The 27,790-nt window shown below is 38.0% G+C and overlaps 1 long non-coding RNA gene across 1 annotated transcript in view; it reads left to right on the top strand.

Moving 5' to 3' along the window:
- Nucleotides 1-6,030: 6,030 nt before the first annotated feature.
- The window catches only part of LOC130453523 (uncharacterized), a 29,986-nt gene continuing 8,226 nt past the window's right edge, over nt 6,031-27,790 (top strand). Inside the window, exons 1-5 of the long non-coding RNA XR_001625852.2 lie at nt 6,031-6,884; nt 18,086-18,221; nt 23,045-23,124; nt 26,925-27,031; nt 27,288-27,438. This is a non-coding gene — a long non-coding RNA (uncharacterized LOC130453523). The remainder of the gene's footprint in view (nt 6,885-18,085; nt 18,222-23,044; nt 23,125-26,924; nt 27,032-27,287; nt 27,439-27,790) is intronic.

Raw genomic sequence — 27,790 nt, 5'->3', positions numbered from 1 at the left:
CTTGCCCTTATCTCCTGTCCTTGAATAGAGAATGTATTCTTCTTTCACTGAGTCACTAAACATTTATCTACCAACCATTATGTGTCAGGCATCACTGGAGATGTAAAGGAAGGTAAAAGTTGATTTCTATTCTCAGAGGGAATTTAAGCTTTAGGAGCAGAGACAAAGATAAACACATAGAAGGAGGATTTTGAGTCTTGAAATTCTTCTATTCATATGATCTGGGGGTGTGGATTGTTTCACCTCCATGGCTCTTAGTATCTTTCTATGCAAAATGAAGGGGGTGGGCTAGTTGACATCTTCACTCCTTGCTAACTTCACATCTGTGATCCTATGTATGACCTTGGTCAAGTAAACTTCCCAGGGCTTTAGTTTCCTTCTCTGTAACATGAGCAGGGCTTAGACTAGATGGCCTCCAAGGTCCCTTTGAGCTGTAGACCTAGGATCCAGTGGGAATTCACCTCCCTGGGCCTCACTTTCTTCCTTTGTAAAAGGAAAAGGTTGGATTAGATGGCCTCCTCAGAGCCATAGCTCTAGGATTACATAATTCTCAAGGCAAGGTGCAGAGAAAGCTGTTGAAAGCTTTGGCCTCAAAGAGGGTGACCTGGGTGGGGGGTGGTGGTGGAAGGCTGAGCTGGTTTGGGAGGAAGGGAAGCCATTTTGCAGGACAAAATGACACAGAAGAGAATCCTAGGGATGATTCATCAGCTCATCCAACCCGACTCTGCCAAGGGAGGGATCCTTGGCTCTCACTCTTTGCCAGGCCAATGTAATTCCTAGATGATTACTCTACCTGGGAAGGGAATTGAGGTATCTCTGGTTCAGTGAGGTCCAAAATGGAAGCTTCCTTCCTGCTGCTTGTCAGAAGGGCTGTGGATGCACAGATTCAGGGCTGTGGCTCATCCTAGGGCTCCTTATGCACAGCCCTCTCCCCTTCCTTTGTTCAAGGCTCTATCTTTCTAGCAACCTTTAGAGGGCAGCATCAGCCATAGGAAATGCTCTTGCTCAGGGCGGCTGCTTCAGCCTTCCCCGCCCTTTTTGCTGGATGATCTCTACAAAGGAGGTGTAGGCTGTGGAGCAGAAGCCAAAATTTGGTTTTCTCATCCCCAGCACCTTCCTGATTGGGGGAACTCGATGCGCCTGTGAGGCTCCCGAAGATGCTCCCGCTCCCAGTGGCATATTCCATGAAGATGATTCAAAGGTAAGGCTCAGGCTTTGCACAAAGCCTTTAAAGCTTCCCTCCCCGCTCCCATTTCCCTATTTTTCTAAAAAGCCCTCCATTTAATGTGATCCCAGGACATAGATGGGTCACTGATTTCATTCATTGCAACCCATCCATGTCTGAAAAGACTTGGGGAGATTGAGAGTTGGAAGGGATCAAAGAAGCCGTTGAATTTATCCATAACTGAACTGAATGACAGCTGTAGTAACATAGCCAACGAGTGGTCTTGAAAGGGAGGGGGAGTCTAGCAAGTCATGTCAGCTCCCTGAGCCTTGATTTCCTTTGTAAAATGAGTAAATTGGACTGGACGGCCTCTTCCATCTTGATGGTGTCTAATGATACTGAAATTCCATGATCTTATGGGTGTCAGAGAGAGCATAGAAAGCCCTTATAGATTTGAAAGGGAGAAGAAAGTTAGAGGAAAAAGAACATCAAGGATGGGAGAGAGACAGAAGGGAGAACTGACAAGGAGTGTGAGAAGGATGTGTATATCACAGTTACATCTCTTAGTGGACCAATCTTTGATGTCGTGAGGTCCCACATTCAGATCATAGCTCAGAGTTTGAAACTGGCCAATCCACTTAGAGTATCTAAGCCTCTCTTCCATCATAATTAGAGATTGATTAAATGGCCCCTTCACTTCCATCCTGCTCTCAATCTATGAGCATATTAGAAAAGGTCACTTGTTGTCTGAGGGGGAATGAGAGCAAGGAAAAAAGCTATTGAAGAGGATATCCAGAGAGGGAGAGTGAAAAGAGGGGACTGTATAGTAAGGGAAAGAGAGAGAGAGAGAGAGAGAGAGAGAGAGAGAGAGAGAGAGAGAGAGAGAGAGAGAGAGAGAGAGAGAGAGAGAGAGAGAGAGAGAGAGAAGAAATACAGGTATGCAGGGACCGAGTGAAAGAGAGAAAAAGAAAAAGAAAAGCCCCTACCTGGAGTTTACTTTTGTGTTCAAATCCTAGCCACTGACTAGCTGTGTTACTCTGGACAAGTCACTTAACTCGTTTAACTCGTCAGCCTCAGTTTTCTTCACACTAAATTCCTGTGACTGTTTTTGATGATGGTGAGCTATAAGATCTTTGGGGTGCCAAAGAGAAAAGGATGTCCAGTTTGAGATTAACCTTGGAATAGAGAGAGATGGATTTAGGAGAAATCAGGCATCATGGATGAGGAAACAGAGGGGGAAGTGTCCACAGGAACACTGTGTAGTGGAGGTAATATGTACACCAAAATAGTCAAGTCTCCCAGTAGAATCCTCTTGGAAGTCAGAATGATGAGTTCAGATCCTAGTTATCATTTTTAATAATAATTTGGCCCCATATCATATAGATAACATATTTCCATTCCAGTATTTTTCCATAATGGGGTCAGAGGCTGAGGTGCCTACATTTCCTCCCAGTTCATAATCTTTGTTCACATTGATAACAGGGAGCAAAAGAAAAGGCCATGTTTCATTGGATGGGAATCAAAAAGAGGCAAAATGCTTTTGAGGAGATTGAGAGGGAAAGGGAGGAATAGAGATGGAGCCAGAGAGAAAAATAGAAGATAGATACAGAGTGATATATAGGGACAAAATGAGAGAGTTGCAGTAATATAGAAAAAGAAAACCAGAGATGGATGCATCAAGAAAGATGGAGTCAAACACAGACCCACAGAGAACCACAAAGTATTGATCAAAGGATGAGCCCTTTATGGAGGAAAATGAAAAATAAAAATGAGACCACATATGGTGGAGAGATGCAAAGGGAAGGTCTACCTGGTGATTGTAGAAGAAGCCAGCAAGGTGCCATGGTAGTTAGAGCACTCTACTGGAAGATGCGTTTTTTTTTAATTCATATCCCAGCATAGTTCTGATAAACTACATTACTGTGGAGAAGTCACTTAACCACTGTCAGCCGCAATTTTCTCCTCATTAAATTGGTTAGGCAGATTCCAATAGAGTCTAATGATACTCTAGCTCTTGGATTCTGTGAGTGCTCGGAGATAAGGATGCCCACTTGGCATTAAGCTTGGAGCAGAAAGAGATCTATTTAGGGATTGGAGACTGAGGATGAGAAGGAGACAGAGAGAACCATCCACAGCAAATAGAAATATATGCTGTGATGGGGAATATGTAGACCCAAAAAGCCAGGTCTCCTAGTGAGAAAATTAATTAAGAATGAGCAAAGTTCAAATCCTAGTTAACATTTGGGAATAAATGTTTGAACCTGAGCAGTTTAGTTAAGAGTGTGTAATCCTCTCTCTTCAATTTTTATTGTAATGGAGTTGGACCCAGTGGCCCCTAGGGTTCATTTGAGTTTGTGATTTATAGTTTAGTGATTATAGTTATAAGGGAAAAAGAAAAGACAAATTATTTATGGTTATGAATTAGTATATTGAGAAAAAGTTTTTAAATAAGAGGTAGGGAAGGGAAGAGGGAGGGAGACAGATTTTATTTGTATGTGTTATGTATGGGAGAGGGAGAGATAGAGAGATAGAGATAAAGACAGTGGTAGTGAGATATTAAGAAAAACACAGAGACAGAGATATAGACAGAGAGATAGAGACAGACAAACAGAAATAAAGACAGACAAACAGAGATACCATTCAAGAAACAAAGAAGAGGGACACAGAAAAGGAGAGAGAAAAAAACCTCATGATTAGGAGCAAAGGAGTGAGTGAAGAGCCCATTGTGGAGGAAAATGAGGAAGACATAAAAGACCATAGGAGAGGGAGAGATAAAAAGGGAATGGAAACCTGGCAAGGTTAAGGCAAGTTAGGTAAGTGTTCTAGTAAATAGAAACTTGGATATTGTGAATGGATAACTGGAATTGACTATAGGAGTTGAAAGCCCACCATGGCTGCAGACATATGGTGTTACACTGGATAAGTCACTTAATCACTCTTAGCCTCAGTTTTCTGTTTAGTTAAATCATGGGGCTGACTTTTCTTAAAGGTGTATAATCAGGCTGAAGATCCATGATCTTATGGCTGCCATAGAAAACATAGTGAGAGGGAACAGGGTACCAGGGAGGGGCAATAGAAGTGAGAATTAGGAAGGGAGGATGTGGGAAATATGTGTGTCACAAAGTGAAATCCCTCAATGATCTGATCTTTAATGTTTTGGGGCCTGAGTTTAAATTTTGCTTCCCTTTCTTTGTAATCATTTGAAACTAGGCTATCCACTTAAAAGTGTTTAAGCTTCTATGTCTTCAGTTGTAATTGAATGAAATTGAATGGAGTTGACTCAGTGAACCCTAAGGTTCCTTCTAGCATTAAATCTATGACAGTATTGACAATATAGAGAATGAGAAAAGGTCAGATATTATTGGATGGGAATGAGAGCAAATAAAAAAAAGGTTTTAAAGAGGATGAAGAAAGAGGGAGAGGCATTTTGAATTAGAGAAGGGGCTGGATATAGAGAGAAGGAGCAAATGAAGTTTGGAAGCAATTTGTGGAGTGATACACCTAAGTCCATGTTTAGAAAACAGTGTTGTTAGGAGCCCATATGATCTGAGTTCAAATGCTTCCTCACACACATTCTTTCTAGATGTGTGACCTTGGGTAAGTCACTTTAAGTGTCTAAGCCTTTTATATTCTGCCCTAAAATGATAGAGTTGGACATAGTGACCTTGTGAGTTCCTTCTAGCTTTGATTCTGTGTTGATATTGGTTACAGTAAGAAAAGGAAAAGACTTCTCATTGAGTGTGAAGGAGAGCAAAACAAAAGACTTGTGAGAAGGGAGAGACAAAGGGAAGGGCTTGCTGAAGGCAGGGAAAAGGTTGAGTGAAAGGGAAAGGATAGCTGGGCATGTGGGGGGACATTGAGTCAGAAGCATAGGTTCCTAGAGATGGAGTTGAAATGAAAAAGAAAACAAGGAAGAAAAGTTGACTAAGTATAGACTAGTGATTATAGAGAATGGTGAGGGACAGAGATAAATTTCCAAAAGGGAGAGAGAGAGCTAGAAAGGGAAGTGAGAATTTTATACATGGGAGTTATCTGGGAGGCAGTTCAGTGTGATTTGATAGAATAATCTGGTTGAAGTCAGAACCTTGAGTTGGAATCTGACCTCAGCTCCTGAAGAGATGATTTGCCTAAAAGTCACTTAACTTGTCTCCGCCTCAGTTTTCTCTCCTATAAAATGATGGGGTTGGATTTGGTGGCCTCTAATGGCTTCTAAAATCCCTCTAGCTATATAGTCATTCCAGTGAAAGAGGGAAAAGAAAACCCTGGGATTATGGGTGTGCTTGTGAGTGTGTGTGTGTGTGTGTGGGGGGACCAAAATCATTTTGCCACATATTGATGGCCTTAAAATGTAGAAATCCTGCAAAAACCTAGTTGCCTAATAAAAAATCCCCTACCCCTATGAAAAGAAGAGGGAAAAGTCTCTTCCACTGATATAACAAGCACTTGCTGCCCTTGAAAAATAAACCATGCATTTTTGTTCAAACTGTCTTCTTTGTCAATTTTAGTAATATTTGGTCTCTTGCCCTTATCTCCTGTCCTTGAATAGAGAATGTATTCTTCTTTCACTGAGTCACTAAACATTTATCTACCAACCATTATGTGTCAGGCATCACTGGAGATGTAAAGGAAGGTAAAAGTTGATTTCTATTCTCAGAGGGAATTTAAGCTTTAGGAGCAGAGACAAAGATAAACACATAGAAGGAGGATTTTGAGTCTTGAAATTCTTCTATTCATATGATCTGGGGGTGTGGATTGTTTCACCTCCATGGCTCTTAGTATCTTTCTATGCAAAATGAAGGGGGTGGGCTAGTTGACATCTTCACTCCTTGCTAACTTCACATCTGTGATCCTATGTATGACCTTGGTCAAGTAAACTTCCCAGGGCTTTAGTTTCCTTCTCTGTAACATGAGCAGGGCTTAGACTAGATGGCCTCCAAGGTCCCTTTGAGCTGTAGACCTAGGATCCAGTGGGAATTCACCTCCCTGGGCCTCACTTTCTTCCTTTGTAAAAGGAAAAGGTTGGATTAGATGGCCTCCTCAGAGCCATAGCTCTAGGATTACATAATTCTCAAGGCAAGGTGCAGAGAAAGCTGTTGAAAGCTTTGGCCTCAAAGAGGGTGACCTGGGTGGGGGGTGGTGGTGGAAGGCTGAGCTGGTTTGGGAGGAAGGGAAGCCATTTTGCAGGACAAAATGACACAGAAGAGAATCCTAGGGATGATTCATCAGCTCATCCAACCCGACTCTGCCAAGGGAGGGATCCTTGGCTCTCACTCTTTGCCAGGCCAATGTAATTCCTAGATGATTACTCTACCTGGGAAGGGAATTGAGGTATCTCTGGTTCAGTGAGGTCCAAAATGGAAGCTTCCTTCCTGCTGCTTGTCAGAAGGGCTGTGGATGCACAGATTCAGGGCTGTGGCTCATCCTAGGGCTCCTTATGCACAGCCCTCTCCCCTTCCTTTGTTCAAGGCTCTATCTTTCTAGCAACCTTTAGAGGGCAGCATCAGCCATAGGAAATGCTCTTGCTCAGGGCGGCTGCTTCAGCCTTCCCCGCCCTTTTTGCTGGATGATCTCTACAAAGGAGGTGTAGGCTGTGGAGCAGAAGCCAAAATTTGGTTTTCTCATCCCCAGCACCTTCCTGATTGGGGGAACTCGATGCGCCTGTGAGGCTCCCGAAGATGCTCCCGCTCCCAGTGGCATATTCCATGAAGATGATTCAAAGGTAAGGCTCAGGCTTTGCACAAAGCCTTTAAAGCTTCCCTCCCCGCTCCCATTTCCCTATTTTTCTAAAAAGCCCTCCATTTAATGTGATCCCAGGACATAGATGGGTCACTGATTTCATTCATTGCAACCCATCCATGTCTGAAAAGACTTGGGGAGATTGAGAGTTGGAAGGGATCAAAGAAGCCATTGAATTTATCCATAACTGAACTGAATGACAGCTGTAGTAACATAGCCAACGAGTGGTCTTGAAAGGGAGGGAGAGTCTAGCAAGTCATGTCAGCTCCCTGAGCCTTGATTTCCTTTGTAAAATGAGTAAATTGGACTGGACGGCCTCTTCCAGTTCTAGATGTGCAGTTTTAATATTCTAAGTCGGGATCTCATTTTCCTCATCTGGAATCCTAAGAGATGAGATGGCTTCTGGGGTCACTTTCAGCTCCAAATCTAGACTATTATCTTAAAGAGCTTCACCAGGGCCCTTGGTTTTCTTATGTCTGAAGTAAAAGGTTTGGCTTACCTGGGTCTAAGGTTTAAACTCCTATTATGCATTGCCACATAACCTCCCTGCTCTGGAAAATCAGAGGGTTGGCCTAGATAGCCTCAGAGGTCCCTTTCAGCTCTAGCTCTAAGTCCATGTTATGGTAAGTCACTTCCCCTTGTTGGGCCTCCATTTCCTCATCTGTAAAAGAAAGGAGGTGGGCTAGATGGTGTCTGAAATCTCTTCAAGCACCAGCTGTAGCCTCCTTATGTTCTGAATCATTTTACATTCCTGGGTCTTGATATCCTTATTTGGAAAATGAGGGGATTGAAATGGATAGTATATTTGGTCCCTTTTAGCTCTTGTGAGACTTACACTATCTTAAAGTATTTCCTTACCTTCAGCCTCAGTTTCCTTATCTGAAAAATGATAATGTTGGAGCAAAAGGGGTCCAAGGTCCCTTTTGAAGGCTACAAAGATGCTTTGTCATTGTCCCTCCCAGGGTCTCATTTTGCTTGTCTGTAAAATGAAGGGCTTGGACAAAATGGCTTCCGAGGCCACTTCTGGCTGGAGATTCAGGCTATACTCAGACCTTTTACTCCCCTTGGGGATGATTTCCTCCCCTGTAAAAGGAAGGGGATGGACTCAATGATGCCTTATAAGGGTCCCTTCTGGCTCCTATTCTTCAAAGTCAATTCCCTTCCTGGGTCCTGTTTTGCTCATCTGTAAAAAGAAGGGGTTGAACAAAATGGCCTCCAGGGACCTTCCCAGTTTTTGATCCAGGTTCCTGGGTTAAGCATGTTCCTTGATTCTCCCCAGCCTCATTTTCCTAGCCTGTAAAAGGAAGGGTTGAACAAAAGGGCTTTCAGGGTCCCTGCTAGCCTGAGATCTGCAGGCTTCCTTGATTATACATAAGAATTGCCTCTCCCTGGTTTTCCCACTGCTCAGCTGTAAAATGAAGGTGTCAAACAAAATGGCTTCCAGGGTTCCTTGCAGCTTTTGTTCCAGGTTCCTTGGTAAGACATATTTATTGCCCTTCCCTGGGCCTCAGGCTCTTCCTCAGTAAAATGAAGGGTTTTTTTACTAGATGGTTTCTGAGGTTTTCCTTAGCTCTAGAGCCAGGATCTGATTAGTCGTTTTCCCTGTCTGGGTGTCACTTTGCTCACCCAAACTACTGAAGGGTTGCCCAAATGGCTCTTTTGGCCCTTTTCCTCTACACTTACTCTCCTATTATGCAGATTTATTTTCCCTCCTACAAAGAGGAAATTGCACTAGATGAAGACTAATAAGCATGGGTCTGATTTCATTTAGTTATTCCTCTGGCTAGGTCTCAGTCTACCTACCTGTAAATAAAAGGGTTTGACCACAGTGCCTGTTTGCTTCCCTGCCAACATGAAAGCTAGGTTCTTATTTGGCTAAGCCCCCCCCCCACCTTCCCTTGGCCCTTTGTTTTTCCCTCAGTCATATGAGGGGATTAGACCCCAGGGCTTCTGAGGATTCTCTCAGATCTAGACTTGGGTGCTGTTGCTGTTCCTCCAGCAAGGTTCCTCCAGCCTCCTACTTTTCTGCTAAGGTTTCATTCTTTACTTCTTAGTGACACTTGCTATGATTTCCATTTAAGTGGCTACATTACAAAAATATTTACTGCCTGACACTTCACTGTTTGAAATTGAACATGTACTCAGTCACATTTGAACTGGGTATGAAAAGGTTCTTTCAATGTTTTCTATTTTTAAAAGGGGCAGATTTTGCAGAGAGGAAGTTATTATCAGGAGCCAGTTTTCTCTCTGTTCAGCTTCAAAGTCCCTTATCAGCCAGAGTTAAAGAGGGTGGAACATGCAGAGAGGGCATTTGGTGGCTCAGTGAGAAAGAGCACCCAGGCAGGGAGCTGTCCAGTGTACTGAATGCTGTCACCCAGTGTACTCAGAGGAATGATCCTGAGTCATCCAGGCCACTCTTTCCTACTGGATCTAATCTAAAGCCCTCTGCCTCGCTTGCAGGTTGTGTGTACCCCTACCCCCGCCCTCCTTGCCCTCACCCCCTACCCCCAACTCTAGGTGAAAAGCCTCTGGTTTGGAAGTCAGGAGATCTGAGTTTCAGTTAATCGTTCACTCAAAACAAATGTATTGATGCACTATTGGATGGTGGACAGACAACTGGCTTTAGAGTGAGGAAGCCCTTTGTACTAGTTCCTTCTCTGGCCCCTACTGAGGGTGTGACCCAGTGCAAGCCAGTTAACTCCTCTGTACTTTAGGCAGTTCTCTATGTCTTGAGAGTCTAAGTCCATAAATTGCAGAGACTTGCACTGGAAGTTCATTCTCTGTCCCTTGGTGCTGGAGGCTATGCTAGGGATGCCAAGCAAAAGCAGCACCTAGCTTCAGGGACCTTATATTCTAAGTGGGGGGATGGGGAGGGATATAGCAGGTATAGAAGGTACCCTTACAGCAGAGTACACTGGGAGGTAGGGGGATCAGAAGGCTTCCTGCCAAACAAAAGGGAAATTCAACACTCTCTGGATCCTACCCTCTCACTTGACATAAAGGGAGACTGAGGCCTGCCAAAAGGAATAGCAAAAGGAGCTGACATGTGTATCTAGAACTGGAAGGTTCTCCAGAAGTCTAGCCCCACCTACATTTACATGAAGAAACTGAGGCCCAGGAAAGTAAAGTGACTTCTCTTTTGAAATTTTATTTTGATTCTGTTTACTTCCCTCTGCATCATCCATTCACATAGATGTTTCCATGCTTTTTTTATTCATCATGTACATCATTTCCTACAGCCCAGTAATATTCCATTATGGTCATTTGCCACAATTTGTTTTGTCATCTCTCAATTGTTGGGCATCTACTTTGTTCCTAATTCTTTGTAGTTAAAAGTGCTACTATAAACATTATGGAGTATGTAAGGACTTTCTTCTTATTGATGGCTACTTGGCATATAATCCCCAGTAGTATAGTCTCTGGTTCCAAGGGTATGGACATTTTAGTCACTTTATTTGCCTAATTCTGTTTTTAAAAAGGTTGTACCATTTCTCAGATCCACTGACAATGTATTAGTGTGCCTTTCACTTCATTAGCTTTCCATCACTGACTGTTGCCATTTTGGTCATTTTTGCCAATTTTGGTGTGGGAGGTGGAGGTTCAGGTTTGTTTTGTTTTCTATTTCTCTTATTATTAGTGATTTGGAGCATTTCTTATATGTGGTTCTGAATACTTTGCAATGCTGTTGAGAACTGTTCATATCCTTTGATCACTTATCTACTGGGGAATGGCTATTAGTTTCTATATCTTAAATACCAAACCTTTATATGTGGAGATTTTTCTTATTCTAGATGTGTGAATGCTGTCTGTGCAGCCGCTTTTCAAGTTCACATAATGAGTCATCTATTTTTTTGTAATTGTTTTATCTCTTGTTAATTAAGACTACCTCTCCTACTCAGGGCTATGAGATATATGATCTATTTCTTTGGTTAAATTTTTAAACCCTTACCTTCCATCTTAGAATTACTACTGAGTATTGGTTCTAAGGTAGAAGAGTGGTAAGGGCTAGGCAATGGGTGATAAATGACTTTTCCAGGGTCATACAGCTAGGAAGTGTCTGAAGGCAGATTTGAACCCAGGACTTCCTGTCTCTAGCCATGGCTCCACTGAGACAACAAGCTGCCCCCTTGTTCATTTCTCAATAGTATGATCTTTAATATTAAAGCCATGTATCCATTTAGGATGTATTGTGGTATATGATGTAAGGTGCTGCTCTAAACCTAACTTCTCTCAGACTGCTTTTTATTTTTGCAGCAATTTATTAATAAAATAAAAGGGTTTTCCTCTAGTCATATCATGACTTCTACTTTATCAAACACTAGATTATTGAGCTCTATTGTTTCTGATTCTCCCACCTAGTTTGTTCTATTGATCTCTATTTTTTTCATATTTTAACTAATGTCCTTGATGGTTTTGGTGACTGCTACTTTATAATAGTTTGATGTCTGGAAATGCTCTTCCCCATGTACCCCTTTATTTTCCTCTTCATTTGTCTTTTGGTTGGTGCATTGGATAGAGTGCTGGCTTTAGGGTCAAGAAGTTCAAATTTGGCCTCAGACATATGTTTGCTGTGTGACCATGGGCAAGTCACTTAAGCTCTGTATGCCCCATTCTCCTTATTTGCAAAATGAGATAATAATAGTATGTGCCTACCTCCCAGGGTTGTTGTGATGAGATAATAAGTATAAAGCACTTAGCACTGGTGTATAGTAAGTCCTATATAAATGACAGACTACAGCTGTTATTATCCTCATTTCTTTTTTATTTCCCTTGATATTATAGGTCTTTTGTTTTTCTAAATGAATTTTGCTTTTCTATCAGGTTCTAGAAAATACATTCTTTAATTTGATTGCTATGGCATTAAAAAGGAAATTAATTTGGCAGTATTTCAATTTTTATTATATTGACATGACAGTCATAAATACTGAATTTTCCTCTAATTATTTGTTATTCTTCATTTTTAAAAGAACTTTGTAATTGAATCTATAGAAGTCTGTTGTGTACTTTGAGATGCTATTCCCTAAAACCTAGACTTTCCCTTTCTATTGTTGCTTTTTATATTGTTAGCATTATATAGAAATTTTGAGATTTTGAGTTTTCATTTTGTAGCCTTCAATTTTTAACTTGATTCAGTTAGAATATTTGTTGCTTCTCTGGGATTTTCCAAGTATACCATCATATCATTAGGAAAGAGGGATTTTATCTCCTTACTCATGTTTATCCCATTAATTCTTTTCTCTTGTTGTTGCTAGAAATTCAAGAACTATATCAAATAATAGTGGGGCAGACTAGGCATCCTTGCTTTACTCCTGTATTTAATGAAAAAGGTTTTAATGTTCCCCGATTGCATATGGTGCTTGCTTTTTATTTTAGATAGATACTTTTAATGACATGAGGAAAGGTCCCTTTATTCCAAAGCTTTGTGTGGTTTCATTGCTTTTAGCTTAAATTAGTACCATAGTTTGTCAAAGGCTTTTTTGTATCTATTGAGATAATCATGTGATTTTAGATGTTTTTATTATTTTTAATATGATAAAGTGTGTTGATTATTTTCTTAATTCTGAGCCATCCTTTTATACTTAGTGTAAATCTTACTTGTTTTTAATGAATGATTTTTAATTTTTTTGATAGGGTTTTGTTTAAAAAAATGGAGTCAATATTAATGAATGATATTGCCATCTAGTTTCCCTTCTATGTTTTTTCTTTCCCACTTTTAGGTGCTAGGACTATATTTGTCTCATAAAGGAAACACCTCTCAAGAATCCTTTTATCAATATTTGAGAATAATTTGTTAAGTATTGGCACTAATTATTCTGTGAATCCATTAGAACAAAGAAGTTGTTTCTTCCTGTGGTAGTTCCTTTATAGCTGGATTTATTTCCTTTTCTCATATTGGGTTATTTAAAATCTCTTTGTTCTTCTGATAGGTTGGGTACTTAATATTTTTGAAGGTATTCCTCTAATTTTTTTGGTTCAGTTTTGTTAGCCTATAACTGTATATAACATATTCTGATATTTTTGTTTTATTTCTTCTGGTTTTGTTGAGATTTCACTTTACGCATTTGCTATGTTATTGTTTTTCTGCTTTCTTCTTTAAAAATAGACCAAAGATTTGTTAATTTTATCACTCTTTTCAAAGAACCAGATTTCTGTTATATTTATCCTTTCTACTGATTTTCATTTCTGATCAAACTTCTTTTCTTCTCATTTTTAATATCTCTTTTTGGTGCTTATTTTAGGTTTATTTATTTGTTGGCCCTCTTTAAAAAAAAGATTTTTAAAAAGCATATTCAGTACATTAATCCTTTCTTTGTTCATTTTCCTAATGTATATTTATGGGGATCTGATTTTTCCCTAAAGGCCTGCTTTAGCTGCATCCCAGAGATTTTTGTTTATTGTACCATTATTATAATTTTCTTTCACATAATTACTAATTGTTTTCATGATTTATTTTTTGATTCTTTCATTATTTGGGATTTTATTATTAAGTCTTCATTTGGGTCTGTGTCACTTGTTTGTTGTCCCTGAACCAATGACCGTCTTTTTCTTCTTTGTGGTCTATAAGGGATATATTTACTATTTCTGCCTTTCTGTGTTTTTTGTTTGCAGTATCTGTGTGTGAAGTGCAGTCAGTTTTTCTAAAAGTTCCATTAGTTGTTGAGAAATACATATATCCATTTGAAGTCGTATTTTAGAAAATGTCCCACTGGTCTTTTAGTTATGGTTTCTCTTGCAATTTGTTCAGTCCCATAGTTTCTCTTTTGTTTATATTTCTGTTAGGTTTTTCCAAAAGTGAGATATTACTGAAGTCCTCTTTCACTATTGTGTTACTGTCTATGTGTTCTTGAAGCTCAGATAGTATTTCCTTTATGAAATTGGATGCTAGGACATTTGGAGCATAAAACTGTATTGCTGATATTTATAATAGTTTCCTTGTTTGTTGTGTATAATTACTTTCATCATTATGTAGTTTCCTTGCTTATTCCTTTTTATTTTTTAAATATTTGATTTTGCTTTGTCAGATAATATGATTACAAGTGCCTTTTTTGGACTCACCGAATGCATAGTAAATATTTTTTCACCAATTCAATTTTGTTTTGCATATATTTTTTAAAAATTAACTTATAAGGAACAGATTGTTGGATTTTTGTCTTCTTATCATGTTGATCATTCTTTTTCATTTTATTGAGTTGTTTTATCTCTTCACTTCTAGAGTTACAAGAGTTAGGTTTATATTTTCCTGTATCTCCAATGTTGAGATTTTTTTCAAGTTACGATTTCTCACTTCTGCTATAAATACAGTACTATGTTTCTTCATTTGCTTTACCTTAATCTTTTGAAAAATGGTGATATTCCCATCAACTCTCTTCCCCTTATCCTGGATATCTTCCTGTTGTTCTCTCTTTGTGGTTTTGTTTATTTGTTACTTTTTCTCTCCTGTTTTTATCCTAATTATATAATTCTTTTCTCCTTTCCCTTTTCCCCTGCTTCCCTTCATATAGTATAACTTGTTTAACCATTCTCCAATCAATGGAACCCTCCTCCTCAGTTTCTGATTTGTTGCCAGCACAATAAGAGAGATGCTGTAAATATTTTTGTACACATGGGTGATACTTCTCCTTTTTCTCCTTCTTTGCCTCCTCCTCCTCTTTCTTCTTCTTTTTCTTCCTCTTCCTCCTCTTCACACTCTTGTTCTTCTTCCTCTTATTCTTCCTCCTCTTCTTGTTATTATTTCTCTTCTTTTTGTTCTTTATTTTCTTCCTCCTCCTCCTCTTCTTCTCTTCCTCTTTCTCCATCTTCTTCCTCTTCATGTTCTTCTTCCTCCTCTCCCTCCTCTTCTTGTTTCTCTTCTTTATTTTCTTCCTCCCCTTTTCCTTCTCCTTCTTATCTTTCTCTTGTTCTTCTTCCTCATCATCTTGTTCTTTTCTTCCTCTTCCTCTCCCCCTTTTTTAATCCCTTTTATGTATAGACTGTAGCAGCATTGCTGGTTAAAAGAGTATACATTATTTAATACCTTTTTGTGTATATTTCCAAATTGATTTCCAGAATGATTGGACCGGTTCACAGTCCTCCCAACCTCCCTGTAGTGCATTAAAGTACCTGTTTTTATAACATTCCATCCAACATTTTTCATTTTCCCTTTTTATCATATTGGCCAATTTGATGGATTTGGAATGGTACTTTAGTTTTGTGCATTTTTTGGTCATTAGTATTTTAGAGCATTTTTAATAGGTTGGATTTTTTCCCTCTAACAATTGCTTATTCATATTCTTTGACCATTTATTAATTGGGTAGAGGCTTTTATTCTTATAAATTTGACTCTTAGTTACTTATGCTTTTTAATAATGAGATCCTCATGAAAGAAATTTATTATAACAATTGCCCCCCCAATTTCCTGCTTTTCTTTTAATTTTAATTGTATTGGCTTAATTTGTGAAAAAATTTTAATTGCATACAATCAAAATTATCCATTTTACCTCCCATGAACCTCTCTAACTCTTGTTTGATCACAAATGCTTCCCCTATCCATAGAACTTCATGGTTCACTTTTTTACTTATGATGTCACCCTTAATGTCTAATTCATATAAATATATTTGTAGTGATTGGAGGTGAGAAGGCACTAAGACCTGGAATGTTCAGGGAAGGTTTTCCTTAGGAAGTGGTGCCTGACCTGAACTGTGAAGGAAGGTAGTGATTCTGTGAGGCAAAAGTGAAGAAGGAATGTAGGTCAGGGATGGGGGCAAAGCCTATGTAAAAGCCAAAGAAATGAGTTTGAAATATCAGTTGGACATCCATTCAGTAATATTCATTAGTAGTAGATGATATGGAGCAACATAAATTTGTAGTGTACTCTGTTGACACAGTTGAGTGTCCTTTTCTAGAGATATGGAGGAGCATACAGGTATATTTCACGTTTTTTCCATTGATTGGAATAAATGGAATTCACCAAATTTGCAGATCATGGGAATATTGTTCTAGAGGTGGAAGACACCTGAGAAGCTATCTAATCCAATTTCTTTATTTTTAGATTAGGAAACTGAGGCATGGAATCTAATAAGGTTAAATTCAGCAGAGACAAATTTAAAGTTGTGATAATTAAAAAATAATATTTCTACCCATATGTATATGTATATATATATATATATTTATGAAGTTTATTGGAAGGGTAGACAATGTTCCTATTAGTAACCTGACCACATGGTTCCTAGCCTGCCAGTCTCTTCCTCATTCCCCCTCACCTGCCTGCTCAGTCTCTTCTCCTCGTGGTTCTCCAGATTCCTCTGAGGTTCTCTGGATTCTGCCCCAAATTTTAACTTTTATTCACATACAGAAGGTACACCAAAGCAACCCTGGAACAACTGTGGTATGTCAGGAATGTTTGGTAGACAGATAAAGTTACTCAGGAGGGGGAGGGGATGAGCTTCCTTGACACAAGATCCTTTACTTGAGTTCAAAAAATCAACTTCCTAAGTACAAGGTGAGGGTGGCATGGCCAGATAATAATTGTTTGAAAAAGACCTGGGATTTCTAGTGGACTATAAGCTCAGTAACTGCTAGTATTATGATGTGGCAGCTGAATGTGTATTGGCTGCATTGAGAGGCATAGCTTCCAGGTATAAGGAGCCTCTCTGCACTCTGCCTTGGTCAGAACCCATTTGGAGTACTCTCTTTGGTTCTGGTGCCTGATTTTAGGAAAGACTTTGATAAGCTGGACAGTAGACAGAGGAGGGCATCCAAGATGGTGAAGACTGTGGAGTCCAAGTCATATGAAGAACAGCTGAAAGAACCAAGGATGTTGAGTGTGGAGAAGAGAAGACTCAGGCAAGACATAATAGCTTTCTTTCAGTATTTCAAGAGCTGTCATGAGGAAGAGAGAGTGGCTTTGTTATGCTTGTCTCCAGAGGGCAGAACAAGATGCAGAGGCCAATTGAGGCTTGAAGTCAGGAATAATTTGCCAACAAGCAGGAATAGTAAGATCTTTCCTTCTTGGGGCTTCTCAAGCACAAGGTTCAGGACCAGTGGTAGGGTATGTTATCCTGTGCATTTCTTTGGGAATATTGTAGATTGGTCTACGTGATCACTGAGGTTCCTTCAAGCTCATAAAATTTTGTTATTCTGTGAGGAGTATGCCCATTCTTTCTCATGGACTAATGTATTAGGGATATAAGAATAATAATTAGCATTTATATAGCATTCTAAAGTTTGCTAAGTGCTTCATGCAGTTTACCTCATTTGATTCTCACAATCCTTGAGAGGTAGCTACTCTTATTTTCCCTATTTCGCAGAAGAGGAAACTAAGGCTGAGGAAGGTCAAGTGACTTGCCTAGGGTTAAATAACTAGAAAATATTTGGGGTCAAATTTGAATTCACTCCAGGTCCATCACTTTCACCCCATGCACCACTAATGTGTATCTGATTCTGGAGAGGGAGATTACCCCTGTAGTGTCTCTGTGTGTGTGTTTGGGTGTAGTTTTCCTCAGGGGTGAGAAATCAATTAGACTCACCTGCATAGGCATCCACTCCTCCCAATAAAGCATTTGATTGGTGTTGGTCTGACACCACAGATTGATGTGAGTAGCATCAATTAATTTTTTTCTTTCAATTAACAAGATTTTCTCCCCCCTTCCATCTTTCCCTTCCCCACGGAAAAAAAGAAAAACTAAACCCTTATAGCAAAGCAAAACAAATTTCTGAATCAACTGTGTATATTTGTTTTTCACAATCTGGAAATTCTTCTTGTTGAAAGGAAGAGAAACATGTATTAAGGAAGAACAGAAAGTTCTCCTGATCACTTCTTCTATGTGAAATTAGAATCTAGTAGTTTAGCCTTCTTTCTGTTATCCATTGAAATTTCCCCATCCATTAGGAGCAGTAGTTTATGTAAGACTCATTTCTCTAATTCAATCACAAAGTCCTTAAGGTTATATAGGATGTTTTTTCTTCATTTTCTATATTCCTTTCTACTGCTCTATTAATTTCCCTTAAATTTTGCACAGTGCTGGCTACATAGTAAGTGTTCTGTAGAGATTTTTTCATTGAGTTGAAATAACTTTCCCTAGTTTTTTGGATGTTTGACCCTTGAAAAATACTTTAAGGAGGTTTCTGCTGTATTATTGTAGCAGTTAATTAATTGGGAGAGTACCAGCTTTGTCCCTTTATTTTTCTTCCTTTTTTTCTGACAGGTGTGTGGAATTGGAACAGTTTGGTTTCTAGTTAGTTACTTTAGTGAATAATTCTACTTTATAATAGAAACTTTAAAAATTCATCTATGTCTACTTGTCAAGAAGAAGAGAAAAATGGAGCTGCATTGATCTTAAGGTAATTCATTTATTCATTTGAAAACATTTATTTCATGTATTTTTAAAAATTAACAAGCAATAATTTTTTCCTACCCCACCATTACCCACCCTACCAAATCTCTATTTTTATGACATTCTGCTAGTCTAGCAAAATGAATTCCCCTTGTGACCATGTTTAAACATGCTGGTCTTGGGGCAGCTAGGTGGCACAGGGGATAGAAAATCAGGCCTGAAGTAAGGAGGACTTGGTTTCAAATCTGGCTTTAGACACATCCTATCTGTGTGATCTTGAGCAAGTCACTTAATCCCATTTATGTAGCCCTTGCTCTTCTGTCCTAGAGCTGTTGACAGGGCAGAAAGTATGAGTATAAATAAGTTTAAAATGTAGATTTCCTCCAGCATTTTGAGCCCATCATTCCTCTGGAAGGTGGTGGGATGACTTCACCTTCTTCATACCCTAAGAATGATATTGGACTGATTATTACACCAAACAGAGTTCTGAAGTCTTTCAGAGTTGTTTTCAACAAGAATTTATGAATCATCATTTTGTATACTAGATATTTGTGGATATGTAAAGTTTAGCTATAATATGGTCCCTGAACTCATGAAGCCTCCAGTCCAGTTAGAGATATGAAGTTGTACTTTGTTTTTCCTCCTCCCATTTCTGAAGGCTAAGTGACTCTTAAGGTTCTGCCATCAGCCCTTTTCCATTTTTTCCTTTTATGTGGTAAACTCATCCACTACTGTGGTTTTAATTACCACTTCTTTGTGTATAACTGAGTTCTATATATTTGGCCTTAACTTCTCTTTTAAACTCCAGTCTTCTCTTACAACAAACTGCTTGTTGGATATCCTAATACTGATGACCTGCTATTGGCAGCTCTTACTTAATATGTTTGAAATGGAACTCAACACCTTTCCCATCCTCTCAAGTTCCTTGTTTTTGCGATGGTGCCATTAGATCAGGAAAGTGAAGCCCAGAGGCATAAAGCAATTTATCTATTATTTACATTGCTAGTAAATGTCAAATCTGGGACTTAAATCCAGGCCATCTAACTTTTGAGAAGTCCAGGGCTCTTTTGAAAATTTCATGCTAATTTGATGATGTGCCTTGTGTACCAAGACAGTATAAAGAGGCAATTGACAAATCTTTTGACCCCCAAACTTAGCATGAATACCAGATTTGTATGAACTGAGGCAAAATAAAGTGAGCAGAACCAGAAGAATAATGAGGAAACTGAGGCAAATAGGATTAAGCCAATTGTTCAGGATTACTCAGGTAATAACGTGCCTGAGGCTTGATTTAAACTCAGGTCTTCTTGACTACAGGCCTAGTGCTCTACCCACTGTGCCAAATAGCTGCCATATTCTTGCTAAGGGAAAAAGATATGGACCTTCTATACCGATGAATGTTTTTATACATTCATTTTTGTAATTGTGTTGTAACTGTGTTTTAAAAATATTATTAATCATTTGTTTTCTTAATGTTGAGTCATTTCTGCATCCTAGATATAAATCTATTTCAGCCATAATGAATGAATTTTGAATATGTTTTAGGTTCTCCTCTTTCTAGTATTTTATTTAAAATTTTGAATCAATATTTATTAATGTAATGAATATTTGAAGAAAAACTTGTGGATTTCCATCTCCAGAAAAAGAACTAATAAAATGAAAGAAATGATTCATATAGCTGTATCTTTTTGTTGTGTAATTCTTTCTGTGGTTCAGAGAGGGAAGAGACAGATACCTGGGAATAAATTTTATTAAAAATTAAAAATTAAAAGGGTGGACTCAGTAGATCAGGAGATATTTTTATATCAGTAAATGAATTGATAAAAATTTATTAAGTACCTAATATGTGTTAAGGACTGGATTTGAATTATATCTAAGCAGAAAGCATCAATAAATCCTCTTTTAATAAAATTAAGAAATAAAAAATTTCTTAATGATACCTTATACATACTTCTATAATTTACATAATAGGACTGTATTTGTCTCAGAAAAGAAGTTGAATAGAGTGTTTTTCTTTCTCAAATTCGAGAATAATTTGTGTATTAATTGTTCTTAAGCCTTTGATAGAATTCACTTTGGAGAGGGCAATTTTATTTGAATGATAAGATCAGAGCCAGATTTTTAGAGTTAAAAAGAGAATGAGAGAACTGGAGACACTGAGTTTAGACCACTTTTTTAGGGGGCTATCTGAAGAGGGGAGCTCAATAGGGTAATAGCTAGCTGGTCCTGGAGAATCTTTTGTAAGTGCACCATTACTTAGAAAATTGATGATGCAGAAAATACATTAGTAACATCCTCTTTGGGCTTTAAACTAACATGACTAAAACTCATTTCAAGACAAGTAGTAAATGCTAGTCTTGCTTTTTACAGATCTTTTTATGTGAATTTGCATACATCAGCATGTAGTTTGAACAAAGACTGGTGAAACTATTAATTTAATGCAAAATTCTTGTTAATATTTGCCATTAGCCTATTGAAGATGCCCATATTCTCCTTTTTTTAGAGATTTCTCTAAACAGAACACAATTATCACAGCTTTTTGGTTCTGTGACTCTAAAATGGATACATAAAAAGCTAAGAAAAATGATCTTGGATTGAAGGGGGAAATATGAAAATATATTGATGCAAAATTTTTGACTCTATTCTTGGTGCCATTAGCAATTTACTTAATTAACCAGGGTCCTATTTTACATATTACATATCTGTTGTTAGTTCCTTCATTTGTTTGTTGGAACCAAAGGTCAGTTGCCTTTGAGCCAGTAAAGCCATCATATGATAATATTCTGGAATCTCAAGAGTATGCTTAGGGTCCTAGTCTCAGGTGATCTATGATACTGACAAGAATATTCCAAGTACAAGACTGCCTTGGGAGAGAGAGTGTGTTATCCTTTATTGGAGATCTTTCCTGAAAGGGTGACTGACCATTTGCTGGAAATGGCATAAAGGGCCCTTTCATTCAAATATTGGTTGGACTAGATGGCTGCCAGGATCCCTCCCTGCTCTGAGAGTCTATGATGGGTGGGAGAAACATCACATAGGAGCATAGTGATCAATGGTGATATGGGAGGTCCTTGGACAGATGTATTGTTGCAGAACATTTTTCTGTTTGCCTTTATCCTTTGTCCCACTGCTCCTCTCCAACCCCTCCCTAGATCTACTGCACATCTATTGGAGCCTGCTGTTTTGTGTTAAGACTGGTGCAAGGCCCCACTGTTTCCAAGGAAACCTGTTTGTGTGCCAGCTATTTCAAGTGTCTGGCTACAGCTGTCGGGCTTTCAACCCTGCCTTTCTGCTTATAGTTTGGCAAGCTTAGCACGTGATCCTCTTTGTATCATTTCTCCTATTTCAAATCCTAAGAACTTGACTTAAAAAGAGGATACTCTACCAATAGAAACCATTACCTTTTCTGAGGGAACAGAATTTCTTGAAAAGGGAAATTTCTGTCTCTTCTTTCTCTAGGAAGCCTCTGGATTTTGAGAAATTAGGTTTCAATTCTGCCTCTGATTTACTAACTGTGGGACCTGGGGCAGCTCACTTCACCTTCCCTGAGTCTCAATTTCATTTTGTATATAAAATAAGAATAATAGCACTCACATTCTTCAGTTTCACACCCAGCACAATGCCTGGCACATGATAATCAATACTTACTGATTGAGAGTTAATAATTACTTATATTTCCATAATTCCTTAAAGTATATAAAGCATTTCCCCTTGATTCTTGCAAACTTCTGAGGAAGGAGTTACAGTTATTATCTGTTTTCATCTTACCATTGAGGATAAACAGGTTGGGAGGGTTCAGTCCTCTGTTCATGGTTACATAGCTAGGAAGGACAAAGGGATTCAAACCTGGGTCTTTTGAGCTTGAAAGTCTAGGGCTTTTTTGACTTCACCACAATATTTCACTAGTTACCTCCCATTCACCCTGGTTTTGTATCCTTGGAGCCATCCTATATTTTTTTTCTCTCCCTCTTCTTATAGCTAATCAATTTCTATGTGCTGCCAATTTGGACTTACAAAATTTCCCCTGATCTCAACTGGCCCTGTCTTGCCTTTGTGAATTTCCCATGTTAATGCAAATTGTTCTTAATCATCAAAGCAGGTATCATAAGGACCTTTCCTTTGGCAGTCTAATTCGAATGTCTATTTTAAAGTAAGAAAATGAGGTTGCTTAAAATATATCCTATGATCCACACTGTATTCTTCCTCCATTTTTAAAATTTTGATTAATAATGTTGGACTATGTTTGAAAAAAAAAGGGACTGGCAGTTTTGTTCATTCACCAAACATTTAGAATTGCTGTTTATACGTGAGGCCCTAGTAAGGTGAAGAGAAAGGTATAAAGATAAGTAAGACATGATTTCTCCCTCAAGGCACTTAAAGTCTACTTGGGGCAATTAGAGTTATTCTGCTATCCCAACAGATCTGTGATCTCATTGATAGTGGAGTTATCTCCAAGAATCATGACAACCAGTCTATGGTCTATGTGTTCCCAACACTTGTGACCCTTTGCCATCACTTCCCATGAATTTGCCATAGGGAGTTCCCCCAATGCAAGACTGGAGATCTACACAGAAAAAACTGTCATTAAGAATAAGTATGTAAGAGGATTGAAAAGTACCAATTCTATTTTAAATAGAATTTTTAAATTAAAAAATTTTTATTATTATTTGTTATTTATTTATTTAATTTTTTATTATTATTTAAATTTTAGAAAACAAATTTTAAATTCCAAAATTTACACTACCAAATAAAACAAGCCTTTCTACATACACAGGATAATGGAAAAAGCTGATTGTGTCTAAAACTGAGAATTTCTTTTGTTAATCATAGGATTTAAAAGTAAAGGACTTTGCAGATTTTCTCATCCAACATCTTCTTTCAACAGCTAAGGAAACTGAGATGCAGAGAAGGTAAGTGATTTAAATCACTGGGTTGAAAAGTGTCAAAGCTAGAATTGAAATCCAGGTCTTCTGACTCCTAATTGAATTCTCCTCCTCCCTGTTTCTAGCTGCTTTGCTCCCTTTCTAAAGCATTTTTTCTTTTAAGGGGAGAGGGAGAAAATAGGTTTTATTCTGGGAATCATGGTATGGAAAAACCTAGCAGGCAAGAATGAATCCTATTTTCTTAGAGATATACCTATAGTTGTCACTGGCATCCCTTTGTCTCAGCTCCAAATCAGTCCAGTGGTTCCCTTAGATGGCTCTGATGTCTAAGTTTGAAGGAACATATTTAAATGCAAATGGTAGTTGAACAAGGTTGGGACTGGCCCTTGTGAGAAGCCCTTAACTATGTCTCCCACATGTTGTTCTGCCTTGCTGGATGCAGAATATTTAAATAAGCAAAGTTATTTCTCATTTTTTGGAAGTCTGGCCTTTTGTGCTTTGTAAACATGTTGAAGAGTCCTTGAAAAGGGTTGGAGCTTTCTCAAACACCTGCCAATTTACACAGAGTCTGTCCTCTGAGAGTGTATAATTGATCATATTTCTCTGCCTATGCTTATGAGGGTGATGATGTACTTATTAACAAAGTGGGCTCTAGACTGACTTGAACTGCCTAAAAAATGTCAATAATCAGAGAAAAGAATGCTTTTTATGAAATTTTTTTCTTTGCTGAGTCTTGGGTAGAAAGTCTTTCCAGTCTTTATTGATATTGCTAATGGCTGAAACTTCCTTGGAGCTATGTAAAAGGTAAAAGGCAGCTGTGGTCTCTCTGTCCTCCTTCCTGAAAGAAGAATTTTGTGTCAGTCACAGAACTGACTATGGATTCTGCAGACAGGTTCAGTTCAACTCAATTCAATTCACCATTTATAGTGTTCCTGGATGCACCAAAGACATGGCGGCCATTATAGGATCCTCCCTATTATGGCTATGAATCAAAGGAATTAAGGTTGTCTCTCTGATACTTCTATGCTGCAGCAGAGAAGGAAGCCAAAGGGAGCAATAAATTTAAAGTGAAAAGGTATATGGAATGTCCAGATCTTTAATTTGGAGTTAAAAAAGAACGCATAGGCATAGTGGAAAAGAACATTGTATTTGAAGTCTATGGCTAGATTTATAGCCTACCTCCATTACTTATGACTTGTATGTGACCTTGAGGGAGTCAATTTTCCTGCCTAAGTCTCAGATTTTCCCTCTGTAAATGAGGGGGTCAGGCTATATGGAAAATAAAGACCATTGTCCTGCCTTAGAGCAAGTCTGAATTGGAGGCCCCATCCTGGCCTTCCTTTCCATATTAAAACAAATCTGGACTCACCATTGTTCATAAAATGATTTTAGTAATAAAAAGGCTTTTGTTTGTGTGTGTGTGTGTGTGTGTGTGTGTGTGTGTGTGTGTGTGTGTGTGTGTTTTGTACTTGTCCCAGGATTTAAAAGCGATAAAAATAAAAATGACAAGCCCTGTAAATATGATGGAGGCAAACATGAGCTAAAGTTCCATAGCTTATCTTCAGGACTCTGTACATTTGAATATGCTTTAAGAAAACACTTGTTTCAAAATTGCATAATGCATTGTTATTTGCCTCTGTGAAGGTTATCCTATTCTACAAAAAGACCTAATTATAAAAATCCAGACAAGGGGGAGGGGAGTACCTACTATATGCCATCCACAGCTAAGAATATTTTACACATATTAAGTAGTATTGCTTCCATGTAAATACGGCAGCCCTTTAAAAACATGCTTTTAATCTTGCACCTTAATACTTGTTCTTTTAAAAAAAATTATCAGAGCCATAATGGCACTGTCATTTGCCTTCTTTCCCCCCACCAATATAAATATTAATGAAGGTATTTTCCAGTCTCCCCAAGAATTCAGTAAGATTGTTTCTAGTACTTGTGGATGGGGAGTAGATTTACCTATATACTGACAAGTCTGGAGCAAGATAAAAGAAAACCATAATGAATTTTGATACAAAATATTTAGCTAAAATAAGAGGTAGGAGATTGTAGCAATATTTCACAAAGATTATGCATTATTGCCAAGCTGAATTTATACCAGGAATGCACTTTGGTTCAGTTTTAGGAAAAGTATAAGTGTAATTGACCATATCAATAACAAAAACAACAAAAATCATACAGGAAGTAAGGAACAGAGGCAAGGTTTGAACCCACAACTTTTGTTTCTAATCTCAGCATTCATCCTACTCTACCATGCTGCTTCTCATCTCTGAATATAAGGTGCAAATGGGTAAGGTGTAAAGAGTGGAACCAGCAAGCTTGCAGTTACCAGCACTTTCTCTTCCTGGATCCCCATTTCCTCACTTATAAAATAGGGATAATAATACCTGCTTTACCTATGTTTTAAACTCAAGAGTTGTGAGAAAAGTGATTCAGAAACCTTAAAGCTCTTGGAATATGAGGTATGATTATGATTATTGATATAAACTATTTTGAAAAATTGATTTTTCAATTTTAATTTTTAAATTCAGAACTTAAGGGACACTCAAAAAGAAAACATTTCCACATACAAAGTAAAATGAAATGAGAAAAATATGTAAACCCCTAAACTTCTATGGAATTGATTTTTGGGGAAAGACAAGAACTGAGTCTCCCTATTGTACCCAGGCTGCAAGTATAATGGCCACTCACAGAGTCTCTCAGAATGGAGAATGCTCTGCTCCATTTCTGACTTAAGTCAATTTGCCCCTCCTTAGAAAGGTGTCTATTATTCCCCTACTCTTGGGGGCTTATCCTATTGGTGATAGCATTAGTCTTGGAGTACATGGAAGGGAATAGTAGAATTACAAAAAGACTGCCAAAGTAAAAAGAGCCCAGGTTGTGATACTAATTTAATTCTGCTGTGTTTGTGATGCTCCATGACTTTATACTTATAGGCCTTTGATATTAAAAGCATGAGTATTTCAGGGAAGAGTTGGGGGCTATTAAAAGAATTTTCAAGTTTTCTGAAGGTGATTCAGCCTGCTTGCCTCTGCCTGTTCAATTCTGGGCCCAATTAATTGTCTACTAATTCTAGATCATGAATATATACACACATATGCATATTTACATATACACACATATATACGTATATATGAAGGGTATCCCAAGACTTTTAGTGCATTTTTATGTCCTAATAACTTTGCATATTTGATTGGTTTAATTATTTGAAATTCTTTTATGATTTTTAAGTTTTTTTTGAGTTTTGAATAATATATTTTAAACTTTAACAAGTCAGGAAAATCATTCATTGTGTGTGTAACAGTTAATGGACTGATACTTTCTTGGTCTTGGTAGTGGAGGTCTATATCATGAGACTTTTTCTGGTGGGATTACATGAAAACAGTTGTTACTGTATCAGGACATTGTTCTTTAGATGATCCTAAGCCTAGGATTAGAAATGTAATTTTTTCTGTCACTGAGTAAACAGTTAACGAAAGTATAAAACTTATATAAAGTGATGTGTAGCAAAAAGTAGAGTTCCATTGCATTTTAATGAGAAACATCAATATTAAAAAATTTTAAATAATCTTTCCAATGTTTTTATAAGCTCATAGCATTTATATTTCTGCAATTATTAGAACTTAACTGCTCCTCTGAGATAACTTGCATACACACATACATGCATATGCATATAAATATGTTCATAGTGATAGACTAACTCTATTGATTGGCCATCCAGCTATATAGCATAGTCTTGATAACGTTCTTCATCCACTTGAGTTTTTCTTCATGAATGGTTAGTTCAAACATTTTTTTAACTAAATGATCTCTTCTAGGAGTTTCAGAAGTATTCTGATGCAATCTGTAAAATCTCAGATTCCAAGAGGAGCAGGAAACCTCATCATTTCTAGAGAATTCCTCTTCATTTTAGAGCCTGTTGGAGGTAAGTGCCTTTGGAGAATATACCTTTCCCTCTGTTTGTGTCTTGCCTTTATTTATCATCTGAGGATTGTTGAACAAGGTTATCTCTGTTATACCTTTCAAAGAATCTTGCATACCCTTCATGTATAGATGGGAAACACTTGGTTGAAGGAGAATCTTTCAGGCAGTGGTTTGCTCTCTCAAACCAATGCTCTTTTATATTACACAAATAATAAGATCAGTGAGATATTGTATTCTCTATGTGTTTCAATCCACAGTGTGGTGGTAACAATGTAATCACTATGGAAACTTTGTTGAAGAAGACTCGTCTGTTCCTTACAAATATCTTCATTAAAGCCACCTCCAATGCATCTGTAGATGATTGTTAATAAAAATATTCTATAGATGGGAGAAGAGGCATATGGGTTGGTAGGTATTGGTGTTCTTTTGGATATATATCATTTCTTATTCTTCAAGAGTATTTCATTACATTCTCATCCCATAATTTGTTCAGCCAATTGCCAATTTGTAGCCACTTATTTTTGTGACCAGTTGTTTTTGCAAGCTGAAAAAGTGTTGCTTTGAATTTTTTTGCTACATGTGGTGCCTTTCTTTGTGTTTTTGAGGTCCTTGGTGTTTATCCCCAGCAGTGAAATCTCTAGGTCAAAAGGTATGAGCAGTTTAATGATTTTTTATGGCATACCTCCAAATTATTTTCCACAACAGTCAAACCAATTCACAACTCCACTAACAGTATATTAGTGTGCCTGTTTTCCCACAG

This window comes from Monodelphis domestica, chromosome X, assembly GCF_027887165.1.
Source record: "Monodelphis domestica isolate mMonDom1 chromosome X, mMonDom1.pri, whole genome shotgun sequence".
In the NCBI taxonomy this organism is placed as follows: Eukaryota; Metazoa; Chordata; class Mammalia; order Didelphimorphia; family Didelphidae; genus Monodelphis; species Monodelphis domestica.
This window is presented reverse-complemented; position numbering and strand designations above follow the sequence as displayed.